Source organism: Delphinapterus leucas, chromosome 10, assembly GCF_059928025.1.
Source record: "Delphinapterus leucas isolate spDelLeu-1000000601 "Yukka" chromosome 10, BTC_Dleu_Yukka2, whole genome shotgun sequence".
Lineage (NCBI taxonomy): Eukaryota > Metazoa > Chordata > Mammalia > Artiodactyla > Monodontidae > Delphinapterus > Delphinapterus leucas.
The window spans coordinates 99,781,100-99,796,054 of record NC_143138.1 but is presented as its reverse complement, the minus strand read 5'-3'; the positions used below and the strand labels follow the sequence as shown (position 1 = coordinate 99,796,054).

Genomic DNA, 14,955 nt, shown 5'->3' with positions numbered 1-14,955 from the left:
TCAGCTAAAACTCAGTAAAGTTTTAATGCAGTATCAAGTTTAAAATCCTAAACAATATATGGATTTTCTTCCTGTTGATCTAGTAGACCATCCAATGGATCTTCTTTTGCCTACACTATATCACTGAGAAGATAAACTTTACCTGAAAACTGGCTGTGGTTTCACACACACACACACACACACACACACACACACGTACGAATATTTATAAATAAACTATTGATTCAGTCAAATTGCTTAATTTCCAGTTAGTCATGGGATTATAAAATATAGTTTCCTTAAATACCTAGGTAATATTTTACTGAATGAATCCTGCTGTGATAAGTCAAACTGCACCCTAGGCAGATTATATTTTATAGTCACTCTCCAGTTTTGTTTTGTTTTTTTTTTTACTATATAGAGTCAACCACAGTTTCCCTATTTCATCACTGTAACCTGGGTTTGTCTGCATTTCTGCCAAAAACTCATTTTCTCCTGATGAGGATGTTAATGATAATGTAGGAAGAAAATCTAGGAAGTAAGCATCTAATACTGTGCCTGGCACATAATAGGTGTTGAACATTAGTTTTGAACATGCAAAAGTTAAGTCTTGTTTTCTGATTTAATTTTATATTCAATCTATCCTTGTATTCCCTATTATATTTGAATTGTCATTTTAAATGGTGAAGTGTAGGTCATTTGTATCATATCCGTATGATAATCTCCATTACTGGGTCTTCTTAAAGTTGTTCCATTTTTCTAGATCCGTCCTGTGAAGGTATGTGGGTCAATGCATATGAAATACAATTTTACCTATTATGTAAAGAAATATGATGTAAATAGTTTTTCTTGATGCCCTTCCCTGAGTAGCTACATCACATTTCTCCCCTACACTAATCCTTTAGGATCATGTCTTTCCCCTTGATCACAGAACAAACTTACGTGCACAGAACTCATACCCAGAAGCCATTTCCACTTGAACTGGAAAGGATTAAGTGAACGTAGCTAGAATGTTGATTGTAATCTTGGACTTTGTTTCTCTTATCCTGATTCAAAATTTTGTTTGCATCAGTTAACAAGGTGGATCAAATCCATATCTTTAGTCTGTTCCCCTTTGAAGCATCTTCAAAATGACAGAATAGGAACTTGAAATGGCATAAATTCTACAGCACAAGGGAATGGGAGAGGAGACAACAATGGATAGAGGATTCCACAAATTTGTAAAAGATGGAAAGTAGAAGGACCTGTGATAATTGACTTAGTAGAGTGGAGAAAGCTAAAACCTAAATCTACAGATGGCAGACGGCAGTGAGAAGAAAGTTCATTCTATGGAACCGTAGAAAGTTCAGGAATTGGAGGCATCAGGTGAACTTGGGATGGGGAGGATTGAGGACTGGTTGAAAGTCTGTATCAAGAACATCTAGTTCCCCACATCTCCTCAATTACTCCACCCAGTTAAGTGACTACTCCTCTCTTACCCTGCACAAGAATGAAGATTTGTTCTTCGAAGAAATTGAAAGAGAGAGAAAGAGACACAGGGACTGTAGGCATAATGGAGGGTGTGGGTGAGCACTGAGCAAAAGCTCCTTCTTTGTTCTCCAGCATCTAAGCTTATATTGTCCTCTTCCCTCCAATCATCTCGCCAATCATCCCTCCAACTCCCCATCCTCCCCCCTTCCCCCAACACACTTTCCCCCAAGGTAAAGAGTGGATGATATGCCCCCGGAGAAACTACCTCAAGAGAAAAAGGAATCTATAGACACTGAGATTTAGGGGCATCTCAAGAAACAAATGTGCCCTACCAAATCACATCACAGTGAAGCTCACCAGGAAGCCAACCCTGCTCGTGTCTCATTCTTAAACATACTCTGTCAAAGATCACTAAACATGTGAGGAGCACCTCCAGCACGAAAGGCACACCAGTAATTTAAATAAAAAAAAAAAAACCCAAAACAAATAATCTGGAAAAAAAGAAGCTCAGGGAAAAGAAACAGAAACAACATAGGGGTTAGAAAACAGGTTCAATAATATTCCAAGAGGCAAAAGAGTATACATTGCATCTATGAAATAAGAACAATCAGAAGCAAGAAAAAGCTCTTGAAATGATAGCTAGAATTGAAAATATTCCACATAAGAATTAGGAGATAAAGTTAAGAAACTGTCCCAGAAGGTAGAATTAAAAGATCAAGAGGTGAAAAATAGGAGAAAAAAGATAAGAAAATTAGAAGATCATGGCAGAATTTGAAGAATAGGAATTCTAGAAAGAGAGTAGGGACAGTAATGAAGTATAAACCATGGAGGGGAGGGGAGAAAGCCATGAGTCAATCCATACCAAGGATAAAGAGAGGATACGATAGGTAACTGAGGATAGATAGATAGATAGATGATGGGTTGGTAGACAGAAGGATGGATGGATAGATGGGGAGAGAAGGGAGGGCTCTTGCTCTTGGTGGAATGCTGAGTGCTGGCTGCTAAATGCAGGAGTTAAATCATCATTTGCAACTATCAAAGTAAAGATCGTTTCAGGCAAGAGTCATCAATGGATGTGAAATCTAGGGGGAAATTTCAATGACGAAGAGGATATTCGCATGGCCTTAAAGTGTCTTCCTGCAGATTTCTTGTCACAAGCAAAAAAAAAAAAAAAAACTATCCAGTGGGGAAAAAACTGAATAGCACCTGGACCAGGTGACCAAAATTAACACTATCAATGAGAAGTGGACGGACATTGGGTGTCTCCAGATGTTACGACTTGGAAAGCACAGCATCGCTTTTGTTGTATTCTGACCAGGAATGCATAACTTGAATCTCACCACGAAGAAACACTGGGAAACCAAAATGTGGACCATTCTACTTAAAATAAAAGGGAGGGGGACTCTACTCTTTAAAAAACAAACAAAGCATCACAAATGATAAAGATTGGCTGTGGAAATGTTCCAGATTAAAGGAGACTAAAGAGACATGACTACTAAATGCAATGCCTGATCCTAGGCTGGATCCTGTACTGGAGGGAAAAAAATAATACAAAAAACATCTTTGGATCAACTGACACAATTGATCTATTGGAATATGAATGATAGATTAAAGTATTGTATCAATGTTAAATTCACCAAAGTTGATAATAAAACTATAAATATATAAGATAATATCTTTATTCTTATGAAATATATATTGAAGTATTTAGGGATAAGGGGCCATCATGTATAAAACTTAAGTTTTAAATGGTTCAGAAAAAATATTTTTATTATATGTATACACATCACACTTGTGTGTGTGTGTGTGCAAATGGGGCAAAATGTTACAAATAGGAGAATCTGGGGAAAATTAAAATAGATTCACATAATCTTGAAGTCATTTACAAATAAAAAGTTGTTAAACTTGCCTCGCACTCACCTTTTCTTAGGAAGTTAATAGATGATGTAACTCCAACAAAGAAATGGAGTGAAACAATTACAAAGAAGACAAAAAATCCAGAAGACTGGGAGCCACCTTGGGGGAAAGGAAGGGCAATTCCCGGGATAATGGTAAAGGCAAGGTTGGCAAGTTCACAGGAGACCAAAAGAACCACTAATCTTACCTGGAGCAGGAGGATGGAGAGATTCCAGAAAGATATCCCCCCAATCCCCCAAAATGATATCAATAGATTACCTGACTGCGTTGAAAGGAGTTTACAGTTCTTTTATAGAGTCTGGGAAGAATTAGTGGTAGTAAAAAAAAAAAAGGCAATTAGTAACTCTAGGGGAAAATAACTTTGTACAAGAAAAGGAATGTAATGATATACTACTTGGCTCACTTGTGAACAATATTTACCTGGAAACAATACATGGGGACACAGAATGTTCATTTGTCCAAAAATTGTGGTAAAACTGTACTGAGAAAAATGAAAAAAAAGGGAGTGAAGGAAAGGGATGGACGTGGGCAGACGGGGGTGTAAGAGCACTAAATTCACAGCCTCCACAGTTGCAAGTGAGCTAATGCCCAAGTTGACTGATAAAGAAAAGGCAGCGTAAGCAAATCATTTAGAAATATGGGGGGGAGGGCTTCCCTAGTGGCGCAGTGGTTGAGAGTCCGGCTGCCGATGCAGGGGACACGGGTTCGTGCCCCGGTCCGGGAAGATCCCACATGCCGCAGAGCGGCTGGGTCCGTGAGCCATGGCCGCTGAGCCTGCGCGTCCGGAGCCTGTGCTCCGCAACGGGAGAGGCCACAACAGCGAGAGGCCCGCGTACCGGAAAAAAAAAAAAGAAATATGGGGGGAAATATCAGAAGAAACAGAGGAATAGCAGAAGAAAGAGGTGAAAGACTGAGAAGTTCTGAGAAGCAGAACTCAGAGATGGTGGTGTGACAAGTGAACTGTAGTTTTTTGGGGTTTTCTGTTTGTTTATAATAAACTTTGTAATACTATTTGATTTATATACATGTATTGTTTAGATTAAAAAACATTTTAAAGCTCCAGATTTCTGCTCACTATGATGATTAACAATCTATTTTGCATTTCCTTTTTTGATAGTACTAGGATATAGGTAAAGCTTAGGATATAGGTAAAGCTAAGGGGAGCTGCCAACTAAAAAAGGTGATCGTTATACTCATGGTAAAACTTTGTTTCTTACGTTAGTTGTTTAAAGCTGTGAGTGTGGGGTGGTGTGTGTGTGTGTGTGTGTGTGTGTGTGTGTGTGTGTTGGTACTGAAAGGGAGAGAAAAAGAAAGGTTTGGGTTTTGAATAATTCAGGTATTCTCAAAACTCAAGAAGGAACCTCTAGTCATTTACATGCTTTATAATATGCTCGTGCTCGAGAGTAATTAGGACCCAGGTGGAGTTTGATGCCTAAGCATAAGAAAAGGAAGCACGAAGAGAGGGGTTCTGATCAAATAGGAGGTTGCTGTCTTTAATTTGGGGTACAGAACAGGATGGAAAGGGGGAAACATAGAAAAGATGTTTATTTGAATTTTACAGATTAGGCGCTTGACCTCATAATGTGGTACAGCTGGGGAATTATTTCACCTGCAGGACAGGTGTAACAGAGCAGGGCGCAAGAGGAGGCTCTACATGTTACATGGGTTTCAAGCTGATATTTCCCTAGGGAAGTGGGGACACCAAGGAGAAGAGTGTGGGCGGTACCAAGTCACTCATTCTGGTTGGTGGAAATTTCACAGCTAGGCAGAAATACGTCGAATTTTCTTTGCCAAAAAGACATGTGTAAGAACACCAGAGATTTCTTAATCCAATTTTGCAAGTACAAACAGTGACTGTGTATTATAAAAAGGGCTATTCAGATTTAGATTTCTTCATAGTTCCAATAAGGCAAAGATCAAATTTTAAATGTAAAAAAGAAAAGACAGGCAAGCAGACAAGGGGTGAGAATGCTCTAAAAACTTGAGAGGCATTTTAATTGCTTTATAGTTTATGGCAAATGGAAGCCAACATGCAAAACTGAGCTAAAATGTTATGGTTTGGGAGTTTTTTACTCTCTCGTGTCAATCTGAAGTAAAACGAAGCATATGCTTTTTCAAAGGCTGATGATGTCAATGTGATTGATTGGAAATGCTTCTTGGTTATAACGCCAAATATCCCATCAAAACGAAAGTTTTCGAGTCCATGATCTGGATGTTTCCAAATATCTAGATATTCAGTGCCATGTAGACAAAACATACAAATGACATAACCCCAAACACACAGACATTTCACAGAAACTTGCAGGTTGTGTCCAAATATTTAGATGGTATGACTAGATATGCCTTGCTCTTATCTCAGGCCTGAGGAAGTGGGCTGTGCAAAGCACATGACTTTATTTAAATCTGTCTTAAGTTAGCTTGGCTTTTTGCTGAAATGAGTTATGACTGCAACTCTTTAATAATCACATGCACAAGTTTGACTGTGTTGTTTAGCACATCAAGAAAAAAAAAAAAATTTGTACCCTGGGGTTTCTAAACCTGGGTCAGGAGTTTGTTACATTTATTTTAGTGATCAATTTGGTCTCAACTGGACAACCTGGTAGCTGAATTTTTAAACATTACAGAAATCAGGTGTGACCTGTTTGGTTTTTTTGGTTGAACTGAGGATAGCGCAAGAATGAGTACCCTCTCAGATGACAGTATTCCCCTAGGAGATTCGAGAATGAGGGGCACTCAGTCTACCAGAGGAACATTTTCCTAAACTCACCTACTACCCCAAATTTGCTATTTAAGAGAGGGGGGAGAATCTAACCAAATCAGTTAAAAAAAAAAAAAAAAAGAAACGCTTCCCTTACCAATAACTCCTAAAGTTTTTAATAGGTACATATACATACATAGGTATGGATCTAGAGACAACAACAAAAAATCTACCTCATATAGTTCTAACATCTAACTGAATAAAGTCCCAAATCAAATCCTCCTATGTGGTAAAGAAGTAACGGAGATGGAAGCAAACAAAAATACTTCCTGGTTTTCTGAGTTTCTGAGGTCTTTAGTGAAAGAGAGCATCTTTCTTGTCTCTGGACTATTACCTTTTCACGTGTGACCCTGTGGGAAGCTTACAATTCTTCCATAACAATATAGGATTCTCTTTCCACAGCTACCTATGGTTTGGTCCCCATTAAATATGAAATTGCAACACATGAGAGCAGGAAAGAACACCTCAGGAAATTCAGCTCAACCCTTTTGCCCTCTCCACGAGGGAAACAAGATGTTAAGTCTCTGATCCCGGGTCCCAGAGCTAATGGGAAGCAGAGCGCAGGTGTTCCATCGCCCAGTGCTGTGCTCTCTGCTGTGTTCCACTTGTCACACTATTTCTCATCCGTGAGAGGGATTGGCATCCCTCCCTCATTCCCACTTGACTCTTGTAACTTTTTCCCAGATATGCTCTTGGTTTGCCTCTGATCTTTTTCTGATTCTCCTCATAAACGAATCCTGTAGCGTCTAACCTTAAAATGTTTGAATTTTTGCTGAGATAGCATCTATAAACAACTTATGAATGCATTTTCAAAAACGTTATGGCAAAATAGTGCAATGAAGAGAATATTAAGTTTGGATTTACGAAACCTAGGTTGTAATCCTGAGTATGTCTTTAATTTTCTGTAGCTTTGGGTAAGTCGCTTTGCCTTTCCCCTACACAGTTTTCTGATCTATAAAATATTTTCTATTTCCATAGTTGTATGATTATTTTGCTTTTTAATAAATTTAATTATGGAAACAAAGAAAAAAAACCATTTTTCTTAATCTTCATAATTCCTTACCCACTGGAACAAATCTATATTCTTCATGTAGTGCCTTGGTCTCAGCTTCCCTTCCCACCCAGCAAAATGGGAATTGTCTCTAGGTAGTTCTCTTTATACACTGCATACCATGACACCATCCAGTCTCATTAGCTTAATAAGTATTTTTCAATGTGATGATGACAAGTATAACATATAGTGCAAACGTTGACATTTTAACGCCTGACATTTAAAAATCTTTCTGTTTTACTCCTCCTTTCAAAACACTGGTTTTGGCAAAAGAAAATTAATTAAATTGATTTAGGGTCTATCCCTAGCCAAACTGTTAAGTTAATTAGGTTTAGAGGGATCCTAGGAGAGGCATCTTTCTTTCCTGGCCCCTAATAGCCAGGCTTTGCTTAATCTTTTCAAAAAAAATTGGAATTCAAGTGGATAAGGAAATATTTGAAGGACTTCCCTGGCGGTCCAGTGGTTAAGACTTCACCTTCCAATGCAGTGGGTGCGGGTTCGCTCCCTGGTAGGGGAGCTAAGATCCCACATGACTTGCGGCCGGAAAAGCAAAACATAAAACGGAAGCAATATTGTCCCAAATTCAATAAAAACTTTAAAAAAATGGTCTACATAAAATATAAAATCTTTAAAAAGAAAAGACATATTTGAGATAGAGGCTAAATAAGATTTTGGCCTTTGGGAAGACTATGGTATTTCTTTCTTTTTAAAAGTGCGTTTAAAAGAAAAAGAAACACCTTTTTAGGAGACGAAAGGAGGTAACTGGTTTATAAATAAGACTTACTTAGGTTTACGGTCTCTAGGATTTGCCATAACATGTTCCCTGGAAAAGGAATTCCATGCTATTGGAAAGTGTGCAGTATGCCTCAAGTCTACAATGAATTTGAGTAGTCAAAGGTAACAGCCCAATAGCAAACATGACTCATCTTTCCAAATGATAAGCAAAGGACAAAAATTAAATGAGAGCAGGGAAAAAGCAGAGTTACTGGAAGCTTTATTGGATTATCTGGAGTGTTAGTGCATCTCCTCTGCTTACAGAACTGGATTTGCCTTTTGAAGACATTCTAGCTATTAGGCACCATGCTAGCTAGCATGGCAGTGTGGCTTCACTGGTTTATTGGCAATTACCACTTTTTTCTTGTCTGATGGTGCTAGGAACATGGGGGTGGCTTTAAGTATGCTGTGGGAGAGGTTCTTGCTTTATTTGGCATGACACTTCAAGGAACGAGCGATAAAAGGAAAAATGGCAGGAGGGAACTCTTAAGCCAAGTGCAATGAAAAACAGTGAACATTATCTGATCTCTCACCCTCCCAACTCACGGCGAGTGAGATCAGAAAGTCCACTCGTTAGGATGAAGCCTGACATGCAGATATCTGGGTCTCTCGCTAGAGAATAAAAGATGAGCTATCATCAAAAAGACAAACAGGGAGCCACAAATCTTCGTGTTACTGTGTTCAGAATGCCTAGGGAATCTCCTTGTCAACCGTAAGGCCAGCTATGAGTTGACCACAGTGCCTGAACGTCTTCTGGTAATTTAGAAGGATATATGTGGCACTCATCGAAATGCTTTTCAGAGGAGAATTTCTTTTCAGGGGTTCCCCTTCACAATCCATGTGTACCCCGTCATAATATAAACAGAGAGTTCAAAAAAAATCCCTTCTGCCAAGTTGGACTTCAGTGAAATAAAGAGCTGATCATTCCATAATGCTTGTAATCATTTCTCTTCTACCTTCCCTAGGAATTTTGTTTTCTTTTTTTTGCCATATATCCCTGCTCACTAGCTTCTCCAACAGAACAAAGACGAAATTTTAAAAGATGGTGTTCAAACAAGAATTTGAATCTATGCAAAAGCAGCAGGTTTGGGAAAAGGTTCTATGAGGAAGAGGCTGAAACTTTATTTACCAGGAATTTGAGAATTATGTTTTAACTATTTCAAAGTCTCCCAGTGAGAATTTTTCAGAACTGACCACTGGATCAAACAGGAATTTTGAGACAGGCAAATCAGTAAATACCTTAAAATCACATTCCCAAAGGCCTGTCTCTCATAGCTAAAGTTTCACCATTAAAGAGATGGCCATTTGAATTATAACCTACCATAAAGCAAATATTCCCTGAGACATGATCACATATTAATGCACTGTTATCTCTTCATACTGCCACAGGGTGACTTCTGTAGTCTGATTCTATTTCTGGAATAATCATTGCCTGACAGTAAATTTGAAGAGCGTGTAGGAGTGATGGGGACCCTAGTGGGGAGTGGGGTGGGGTAGAGATGGAGGGAAGGAGATGGTACACGAACCAAGTAGAGAAAGTGGTGCAAAGCAAGGGCACTGACCCAGGAATCTCTGGGTTGAGCCCAGTGAGCACGTCTTGTCTGCCTGGGAGCTGCATGGGCTGCTAAGCAGCCAAAGCAAGGAGAGGAAGGAGAGGAAGGGGACCCTGAAATAAATTTTATCTACACAGTTTGGTTTAGTTCTGACTCTTGGCCACCTAGAGAGTAGACAGGATGACAAAGATTTTAGCTTTGGTGACAGGTCAACTCTGGGGAGGAGAAGACTGCAGAACAGACTAGGGTTTTGGCCTGCCATGGTGTGTGTGTGCATGTGTGTGTGTGCGTGCGTGTGTGTGTGTGCGTGCACGTGTGTGTGCGTGTGTGCATGTGTGTGTATAGAAATCAGAATCAGGAGTTTGACAGCAGAGCAAGCACTTCTGGTTTGAACAGCAGAGTCATCTTGGTAAGCAAACAGAAACGCACAGTAAGTCGCACTAAGAATCAGAACAGAGGCTGGATTTGGGGGTTAGAGGATGGGTGGTGAGGAGTTCAGTGGCTGGGAAAAGCTCTACTGATCTTTGCTCTTTTTGGCATTGTGCCTTCTTTGTCTTTTTCTCTCTTGTCATTTTGTGCTTGTCTCATCTTTCCTTTTTATTTGTTTGTTTCTTTTAAATGTGGTAAAAAAAAGACACAAAATTTACCCTCTTAACCATTTCCAAGTGTCCAGTTCAGTAGCATTATGTATGTTCACACTGATGTGCCACCAACCTCCAGAACATCTTCGTCTGGCAAAACTGAAACTACGCCCATTGAAAAGAACTCCCCATTTCCCCCTCCCCTCAGTCCCTGGCAACCACCGTTCTATTTTCTGTTTCTATGAATCTGATGATTCTAGGGATTCTGTAAGTGGAGTCTTAACAGAATTTGTTGCTTTGCGACTGACTTATTTCACTTAACTTAATGTCCATGTTGCAGCAAATGTCAGAATCTCCTTCCTTTTTCAGGATGAATAATGTTCCATTGTGTGTATGGACCACATTTGGTTTCTCCGTTCTCTTGTCGATGGACACTCGAGGTGCTTCCACCTTTTGGCTGTTGGGCATGTTTTCTATTTCTAGCAGTTCCTTTCCCTCTTCCTTAATTGTATACATCAGGAAACTGAAGTATATATTTTACATTATTTATTTACTAAATAAATCATCAGGAGAAAGGCAGGAAGCATAACATATGGAAATCAGGTTAGTTTCCAGTTAACTGTATGACCTTGGACAAGTTAATTAATATCGCTAAGTCTCTGTACATCTGTAAATTGAGGGATTTGGTCTAGATGAATGTCCTCCTAAGGTCCATGATATTTTGTTCTCTCTTCTTATGTTTAAGGCAGGAGGGTTAAATTATTATCTCAAATCAAGTAGATAGTTCCTCACTTGTATGAGACTATTTTGGATTTTTTTCCCTTAGAGTAAACAATATCTTAAGAAAGAAGCCTCCACTTCTGAACTCTTTTTATGAGTCTGTTTATATTTTCCACTTGTACTGCCTTTGACTTGTAATGAGTTTCCTAAGTTTCCTATAGATAAACTCTAAATTTGTCTGTTTTAAACCTAGCCTCAATCAAGTTTTTTTATTGCACAAATATTCATTGAGCACTTATGTATGTCCGGAATTATGTTAGTCACCATGGAGACTTTAAAAAAAAAAGAGAGAAAAAGAGCAGTATAAGACAATGGTACTGCTCTTAAGAAGCTCAAAACCTAGTGAACTGCATCCCAGGTTTAGGGGATTATTAATTTTTTTTAATTTCCTTTCAAGTTATCCTAAGTTATACCTGGATTTTATCTTCACTACTGTTTCTAAAATTGATTAATCCTGGGATATTTCTCTGGTTTCCCTTCCCCATTCAGAACATTAGGTATTTTCTGATCTGGTGGACACTAACAGAAATGCAGTCCTTCATAAGCTAAAGTCCTTGCATGTATGGCATGGTATGGAGTGTTGTGTATTTCACCCACGAAGGCATGTCATAAAGAAGAATTGGAGAGACTTCCCTGGTGGTCTAGTGGTTAAGACTCTGCGCTTCCAATGCAGGGGGGCTGGGTTCGATCCCTGATCTGGGAACTAGATTCTGCATGCCACAACGAAGAGCCTGCATGCCGCAACTAAAGACCCCGCATGCTGCAACTAAGACCCAGTGTGGCCAAATAAATATTAAAAAAAAAAAAAAAGAAAATTGGAAACAAAATTTTAAAATTATTCAGAAGAAGTGTTGAGTGTATGCAAGCAGTCTTAAAGGATTAAGTCTCCTACTCTGGAGAGATGAAGGATTATGAGCACACCATCAAAGTTAATAAATATTGATAGATGTTAATGAAGGATCCTGGAACTAGGGAGATACAACAGAACTCAAAAATGGACTCTGGACCAATCAAATAAGCCAAATGACATTTAAGAAATGTGCTACTCTGAACAAATAGTATGGGCTTATTGAACACATTAATTCTTGAGGCGAGGCAGAGGCTGTAAGCACAGCTTTAAATAAGAGTTTGATAGATGAATACAACAGGCTTAAAGGAAAACATGTAGATAGAAGACCCGCCCTCCCACGTGGTTTGGCAGCTGCTGTTACATGTGGCTGCTTCAACTCCATGTGGTCCCTCTGGAGACGAGGAGCCCCTGTTGAAGCTGTTGTTTCTGTGGGCTGAATTGTGTGTCATCCCCTAGTTCATATATTGAAGTCCTAACTCCCAGCACTTCAGACTGTGACCATATTTGATGACAGCACCTCTACAGAGCTGATGAAGTTAAAACGAGGTCATAAGGATGGGCCTTAATCCAGTATCACGGATGTCCTTATAAGAAGGGTAAATTTGGACACAAACAGGCACAGAAGGAAGACGGTGTGAAGACATAGGGAGAAGATGGCCATTTACAAGCCAGGGAGAGAGGCCAGGAACAGATCTTTCCATCGTGACCCTCACAAGGAACCAGCCCTGAGGTCATCTTGATCTTGGACTTCCAGCCTCCAGAACTGGGAGACGATACATTTCTGTTAAGCTGCCCATTCTGTGCTATATTTATGGTGCCCTGAGCTGACTAACACAGTCGTCACACACATCTTTTTTCATCTATTTAACCAACACCCATCTAGAGCTTACTATGTGCCAGACACACTTTAAGCACTTTACAAATATTAATTTAAACCTCATAATGGCTCTGTGAGGTAGGGACTGCTCTGGTCCCCGTTTTGCAGATGGAGTAACCAAAGCACAAAGAGGTTAAGCAACTCGTCCGAAGTCTCCTACTTGGTAAGTAATGGAGCCAGGATGTGAACCTGACCAGCCTGACTCAAGTCCATGTGCTGAAACCCCACTCCATACTGTCTCTCTTCTTTTGTCTCCTGGGATTTAACCAGGGGTTCCAAGATACAGGTTAAAACCTGTCTCCCCAGAGAGAGAGACAGAGACAGAGACAGAGACAGAGAGAGTGTGTGTGTTTAAATCTAATATCATACCATCCCTCACTGCCAAGTAGATAGAAATCACATTTCATAATGTTTTTCTAGATTTTTAAGCCTCACATCAAGGAAAATAATCCAGGATTCCTGCAAAATATTTGCTCGTCCTTCCTGAGAGGCAGACCGTCGGACTCCCCGGGCTTTGAATGAATAATTCTTATTTCTTACCCAGCAACATTCCACGGAGGTATGAGAGGAGCGATGTTGTCTTCTCTGTTGGCCTGCAGATAACTCCTTCTAGCCATGAGGGACACGAAGAGCTGCAGGAAAGATCAGGCTCTGCGTGCAAGCAGAGGGCTTTTCTGACTGTGCTCTTGGCTGCCAACGGACCATCATCCAACATGTGTGCAGGTGCTTGACCTCAACGTGTGACAAAAATCTTCCTACAAAACCAACCAGAGAAGCCAAATTGAATTACTAAACGTTTTAGAACATGAGAAACTAGGGGAAAACATCAGTGCAGGCAAAGACAGAACTCTTTATCCCTGGCCAGCAAGCATAAGGCTTTTGAAGCTTGGCACTGTCCTGGTGGCATTTTCCACAAGGAGCATCAGAAGCTGCACTGCAGCGCAGCGGGGAGAGTTAATTCCTTTCTAATTATTAAAGGGAAGGAAAGTACACATGTCCAACCTGCTGAACATGCACTGGGCTGCACGCTTTCCCACACCCTACCCTTGAGAGTTTCAGGTTGAAAGACTTTGTTTGCAGTCCTTCATTGCTCACAGTCTTGAGTGGAGGAGCCAGAAACATACCTCTTTACTCCTTCCCATTTCAGCTGACTCACCTGTAGATTTTATGGAGGTGATCATGAGAAGCCAAGGTAGGGCAGTGGAGGTCAAGGTGGTGCCAGCAAAAGTTTGGACTTTAATGAATCAACATACTTAGTGATTGAAAAGATAGAGGGAAGGACTTCTTTTTCTACATGCATTCAGTGCTTTTTCCCTTTCCTCAAGTTGATACCGGAACCCAAGTTATGCAGTGAGCACGTCGGCAGGAGAGCAACAAAGCTTTTTCCAATTATGACCAAGGAAACAGGCCAAAGTACGCTCAGCGAGAAGGGGGCTCTTCTACACCATTTCCTCTTACGTCCAGTCAAAAGCTTGGCTTCTTCAAAACGATCTGTGTGGTTTTCTGTCTTGTTCTAATAGGAAGCACTGACACTTTTTCTTTCTCAGGTTATCTCTGGTATTTCCAAACAAGCCCCAGTCCTAAAATTTCCACTGCAGAGAAACCCTAAGCAAGCTTGTTGGCAAGTCTCTCCTGTTGATCTGGGAGCCAGCTCTGCCCCAGGTGTTCTAATGTTAACATGCACTGCAGCCAGCCGACTTAGAACATCTGAGAACAAAAGGAGAAAAGCATTATGAAATGTGATTGCTACCTGGGATATGTCATATAGGAAGGAAACAAGTCTTTTGTAAGGAAGCAGGTCTCAGCCTGAATCTCAGTGCCCCAGTAAAGAATGCCAGGAGGTTGGTGGTTTCATGGTGGTGGTGATGGTGGTGGTGGTGACGGTGGTGGTGGTGCAGAAGGAGAGTCAAGGATTTCTAAATGAGAACACCTGGCTCTAGAAAAGCAGCTTGAGGCACTGCCATCAGGTATCAGCACCTATCAAGCCTGTGGCAAGGACGTGGTTCATTCTGGTGTGGTCCATTCACTTCACACAAATATAAGAAGCAAGATCAGGGGCTTCCCTGGTGGCGCAGTGGTTAAGAATCCGCCTGCCATTGCAGGGGACACAGGTTCAAGCCCTGGTCGGGGAAGATCCCACATGCCACGGAGCAACTAAGCCCGTGCGCCACAACTACTGAGCCTGCGCTCTAGAGCCCGTGAGCCACAACTACTGAGCCTGTGCTCTAGAGCCTGTGCGCCACAACTACTGAAGTCCGTGTGCTACAACTACTGAAGCCCACGTGCCTAGAGCCTGTGCTCTGCAACAAGAGAAGCCACCGCAATGAGAAGCACGTGCACCTCAACAAAGAGTAGCCCCCACTCA

At 40.6% G+C, this 14,955-nt stretch overlaps 1 protein-coding gene across 2 annotated transcripts in view; it reads right to left on the bottom strand.

The window, feature by feature from the left end:
- The window catches only part of PPARG (peroxisome proliferator activated receptor gamma), a 174,710-nt gene extending 160,417 nt beyond the window's left edge, over nucleotides 1–14,293 (bottom strand). Inside the window, exons 1-2 of one of the 2 annotated variants that reach the window (XM_089919740.1) lie at nucleotides 13,747–14,293; nucleotides 13,131–13,345 (exon numbers count right to left, since the gene is read on the bottom strand). The gene's annotated coding sequence lies outside the window, so the exon portion shown is untranslated. Of the gene's footprint in view, nucleotides 1–13,130; nucleotides 13,669–13,746 lie in introns of those variants that run through there. The other variant, XM_022562768.2, reaches the window with a different exon arrangement.
- Between the last annotated feature and the right edge of the window lie 662 nt (nucleotides 14,294–14,955).